The sequence below is a fragment of the Schistocerca serialis genome, chromosome 12 (genome assembly GCF_023864345.2).
Source record: "Schistocerca serialis cubense isolate TAMUIC-IGC-003099 chromosome 12, iqSchSeri2.2, whole genome shotgun sequence".
In the NCBI taxonomy this organism is placed as follows: domain Eukaryota; kingdom Metazoa; phylum Arthropoda; class Insecta; order Orthoptera; family Acrididae; genus Schistocerca; species Schistocerca serialis.
In genome coordinates this window covers 161,486,598-161,492,126 of record NC_064649.1, presented here as the reverse complement: position 1 = coordinate 161,492,126, position 5,529 = coordinate 161,486,598, and the positions used below count along the sequence as shown (strand labels likewise).

Genomic DNA, 5,529 nt, shown 5'->3' with positions numbered 1-5,529 from the left:
TACGTTACATTTTGCTGAACAGTCATTGCGTGTAGCAGTGAAGCAAGGAAATTTCCCGTGAAGCTCTTCCGAAAACTTTGAATTTCGTTTCGGCATCGCCACGACGTGCTAGCATTTCACGAAACTGATACTGAGTAGAGTTGTGGCGATTCGTGAATGAGTCGTTCATTTGAACGACTCTAAATAAAGAATCGAAAGAATCGAATCATGCTACGGACGTATCGTCGTTCAAAAGAATCGTAAGAACGATTGCGTGTTTCCAAGTCGTGACGATTTCAAGTTCCAACGATTCATCGATTCTTTGTACGCTATTCTTCGAAGGCAACTTTCGAATCATGGCGAGTCGTGCCGAATGATTACGACTGCCAGATGGCAGTGAAGTGGAGGATGCGTGTGAACAAAGGAAGCTTGGAACGAACAAACGAAGTTCGTGGGCCGTAATATTACTCGTTAGTGATGGGCTAAACTGCGATTTTCCGATATCAGTGATTTATGTGAATGCTACTTTTCAGTATCTGTTATTCTTAACTGTGATTTGTCGCAGTTAAGAGTCGCAGTTAAGGAACCTAAGTCGCGTATCCCTCCGCCACTGCTACTTCTGCTACTTCCGCGATTTCTGCGATTTCTGTGACTTCTGCGATTTCTGTGACTTCTGCTACTTCTGCGATTTCTGTGACTTCTGCTACTTCTGCGATTTCTGTGACTCCTGCGATTGCTGCGACGTACCACCGTATGAAAAAGTTACATCTGTCCACACAGAAAATTGCATCTCAACAAACCTGTCATTGGTAAGTATGTTTTACGTTTATTCTTCCGTTGGCTTTAATTTTGTATTAAAGAAACAACTGTGAAAATATTAATAGTGTAATTAATATGTAAGTAGCCGCACAGTACCGTAATAGTTCGTGTTTAGAAAATGAATTCTAACATATTGTTATGTTCATAGGTACCTGAACTACATTTCAGTCACTCAGTAAAGTGATAATTCAAAATATCATTGTCAACAGATCTGAAGAAATTGCCAGTCTTTAGACCGTTTTCGTCAGACGACAGGTTAGTTTCTAAGCGTTTTGATGGACTTAATTACTTCAGTGAGATCGTTCTTGCGAATGTGATATAGCAAATATTAGCAAATGTGATATAGCAAATATTAGCAATCTACTCTGTCAATTATATTGCTAGTAATTAGTGACAGCAAAAATTGTTTAATAATCCTTGTGTTTTTGCAGACGCAGTTCTGACTGATTACTGGTTGCTGTACATATCTATCCACATCAAGGCTGTTGAGAGAGACTCGTGAAGATTCAAGACAGCTCTTAGAGGATTTGCAGTTTAAAAGTGAAATAATTATGAAATAAGTGTATGACTGATTAAAGTGTTTTATTGAAGTTGTTGTGCGATTTTAAAGGAATAATAAATGTTAAATACATTGAGTGAATAATAAAAATCTCATTTTTCACATGTTAAGCCGTCCTATACCCGTAATTTTCCGCCACTTGTTTATTGGTAAACACTTGTTGGATACCGACGTGCCGCCCCCCCCCCTCCCCTTTCACCGCAATCTTGGTGTGACACTGACCTGTAACATATCCCGAAGTCTACAATATGTATTTTGAGGCTGTTGATATGAAAGTGGGAAGTACAGATCTTCCAGTTAAATCAGGAATAGCTTAAGTGCATTACTTGAAAGTGACACAGGAAAAGCTTACTTATGTAGGTGGTAGTAGTGTCGGCAAAAAGTTCTTGTGTGTGAAGTTGCCATGTAGAGCACCAGGTGTAAAACTTTTCTCCCGAGTCTTGAACTGTGTCGGAACAAAAGTGAGGCATTCATATGACTGTTTTCATTTCTTATACAGATGTCTGAGTTCTGCTGTGTTAACATTGCAAAGTCCTGTAGGCATGTGGAGTATTAACCAAAACTGTCATATTGGAAGCAGAATCAAACACATTTGTTACATTACTTGATATTTTCAGGAGAAAAAGGCAATGTTGCTTCTTGTTAATATAATACATTCAGAGTCACAGCAGTATTTGACCAACCATAACTGATGCTGAATGTGCATGTCGTCATATAATATGAAGGGCTTATTTCAATAGTGGTACAAGTCCATTACCTACACTTTTCTGTCTATAATGCTTCTGAAATTAGTGATCCAAACAAACATAAATAAAGGTTCATCTCTAGCAAGAAGCCATATGCTTGAATATTTCTGGTATCTCAACTGCAGATTTTTCAGAACTCATTTAACTTTACGACTCTATATCTCAAAATTAACAAAAATGGACTTGTACCACTATTGGAATAAGCCCTTCATATGCACACACAGCACATCGATCTCGTGAGGCACAAGGCTCTCATAACGAAGTACGTACGTCGGTCAACAGATGACACTAGGAAAAGTATGTTAACTGCGCTTTTTAGTTGCTACTTGCGACTCTTAGTTGCGATTTGTCACAGAAATCGCAGTTTGACTCGGTAGCGAATAGCGTAGTATGAACTTTGCTCAACAGATGGCAGTGCTAACTGCGCTTTTTAGTTGCTACTTGCGACTCTTAGTTGCGACTTGTCACGGAAATCGCAGTTAGACTCCATAGCGTACCGCAGAGATGGACGTAGTACGAACTTCGGCCAACAGATGCCACTGTTAACCGCGCTTTTTAGTTGCTACTTGCGACTCTTAGTTGCGACTTGTCACTGAAATCGCAGAAAGCAGTGCTAAATTCGACCAATAGATGGCTCACGTCTTTGAATGTGAAATACTACTTGCGACTGCTAACTGTGACTGAAATCGCAGTTAGATTCTGTAAAGTTGCTACTGTGATATCTGTGACTTCTCAGTCACTGCGATTTCTAACAGATACGCGATTTCCTGCCCACCACTATTACTCGTGAAAACCGAGCTGACACTTGGCGGTGGCTGACGGGAACGAGCGTAAAGGCATCTCCCATTTACTGTCGCTACCATCAGCCACCGCGCCGACGTCAGCTTAGTTTGCGCGAGTAATGCACGAACTAGTGATGACAGAAACGATATACAGCGAGTACGCAGCTCCCAATACAGACGATTAAAATCAAGAAATCCAAGTACGATGAATAAATACGTACCTCTTATTTGTTGCAAATGCAATGCAAAACACACACACCTTCTTTACACACGAGCAATAGCACTTGATTTATGTATTATATTTAGCGTATCTCGAAAACGGCCGCAACGATTTAGATGAAATTTTGTGTTTAAACTGGTTTTTGCTTTTTGAGTTCGCCTACATAGTTCCATCCTTCCGTAAAAAGTCAGTTTTATAATATATATATATATTTCATAGTTCCATTCGTAAAAACGCAATTTTATATTATAAAAACGCTATTTCACATTTTTTATAACGCCATCTCGTAAAACTATTTCTGGCATATCTTATCATGACACAGTTCGATTCTAACCCCATTGATAATTTCAGACATGTCCTGCCATCTGTAAGTAAGATGTAGAACTTTTTGCATTACATAAGAAACGTGCCATCGCAGACTAGAATGAATCGTGAAAGAATCGTGAACGAATCGTAGGAATCGATTCGCAATGTGAGATTGAATCGTAGGAATCGAATCGGGAAAAAGAATCGAGTTGCCCAACTCTAATACTGAGTGCTGACAACAATGGCAAACAAAAGCAAAGACAATAAGAGTACGCAACAATTATAGTGCTTAAGCTGTACATTATTAGGGGGTACCAACGTACGGAATGGCAATTTCAATTGATAGTTTATAAAATCGACACTCAGAAAATATTTTAACCACTTGTTAAATAACTGAAAATCATCCTTGAAAATCGGGACAAATTGCTTGTTTTTTTTAAAAAAAAGTCGGGACAAATTTTTGAGCCTCAAAAAACGGGACAATCCCGATTAATCGGGACATATGGTCACACTAAGTACGTGGTGTGTTTATTTTTTAAACCCATGTGGAGTTGGTACTGGCCGTCGCTGTGACGCGCTTTCGCTCGGCCACCATTGTTGCCTGCGTACTGCGTATTGTGCTGGCCGCCTGCACTGAAGTGGGCGTTGCCAACATCAACTCTAGCGTCCTCGTAAATCAGGTCTAACGAGTCTGACACAGATAGGAAAGTGTCCGTATCGTCCTCAGACACGTTCGCTAACTTTTCTCTGATCGCAATCGGTAGCTTAGTTTTAGAATCATAATAACGTCTTTGGCGGTGATCGGCGAATCCCAGGACTTGATTTTCGCTAAATACTTTTCAAAATATCTTCTCAAACTACCGCGTGAGGCGTAGCGCCTTCGCATCGCCCCTGTCACTTGTTAGGACGATATCGTTAAGGAATGAGTCATCGACAGATGTCACCAGCTGACATGGACCTGAGTTACAGAGCTGCACGTAGTTGTACTAGTAGGCGGCAGAGGTCAGCAGTTGACGGGCAGTGCTAGCAGTCGTAGTCGAAACAATGTTGTGAAGTTATGTTTGATTAATATTTAATGTATTTGCATAATTATAATTGTTTTATATGTGTAGTAATTAGCAATGTGAGTGTTGTATGAGTGAAGAAGAAGAGAAGTAAATGAAAATTGTTTTGTTTATTCACAAAGTACCAGTTAAACTATACAGGGGATTTACTATAATTAAATGTGCAGTCAGTTTATGGTACTAATAAATCGTGAGTAGAACACAAATTAATCGGTAATTTCGGAAGGAGTAATTTTATATTTGATACTTTTCTAAATTTATTTATTTAGCAATTGCCATAGAAAGAAATGTTTTACTATGATTGGTCATTGAAGTAAATCGCGGGTTAGCGCGGGATAATACTGCAACCTGATTTGCTGTTTGTGATATCAGCCAATCAGAAAAATGCAGGCTCGCGCCAATCTATGCTGGGAACAAAGCCTTTGGTGTGATCTAGGGAAGTCGGGGTTGAGGGTTCGAACTAGGAACATGTCATTGAAAGCAGCTCCGACGAAAGTACTATATAATCGCGGAAAAATGCTAATTACGAGTTCGCGAAGTAGTACAAAGTGTATTTAAGTGAACGGTATAGTGGAAGTCGTGTGGAATTTTGGACGGAATATCAAAATTATTGCTTATGATTGTTAGTTAAATCGCGTGGCGTGTTGTGCAATCGATGACTGGAACAGGTATTCCGTGTAGAGCAGAGTGCACAACTTTTGAGCGAGCATTTTCATAACTAAACGATCCGGCGAACTTTAAACTTTGGTAATGGGTGTAAATACCTTAAACTGGCTACGTGTGTGATTGTGGTTTGCGTGTGAACTTTACATTGTGTAGCCACTTAGTACGGACTTGGCAGTATGAACTGTGATCTTTATCGTAAAAATACACCTGAAAATTTACGTTGCCAAGTTAAAACTTTTATTTCAGTAGCTGGCCACATCCCGTTTGCCGGACAATTCTATATATGTTGCGACCTGCAGTAGACAGTAGTGGTCTAGTATTTTCTACTACAGCTTTTAGCTAGACAGATGAACATTGCTGGACACTGGCAGGGCGGTAAAAAAGAAAC

The 5,529-nt window shown here is 39.7% G+C and overlaps 1 long non-coding RNA gene across 1 annotated transcript; it reads left to right on the top strand.

Annotated features, from left to right (window-relative positions):
• The first annotated feature begins 681 nt into the window (after nt 1-681).
• LOC126428162 (uncharacterized) lies at nt 682-1,309 on the top strand. Its single transcript, XR_007576784.1, has 3 exons — nt 682-788; nt 947-1,053; nt 1,230-1,309. It is a non-coding gene; the product is annotated as an uncharacterized LOC126428162 (long non-coding RNA).
• Nucleotides 1,310-5,529: the final 4,220 nt, after the last annotated feature.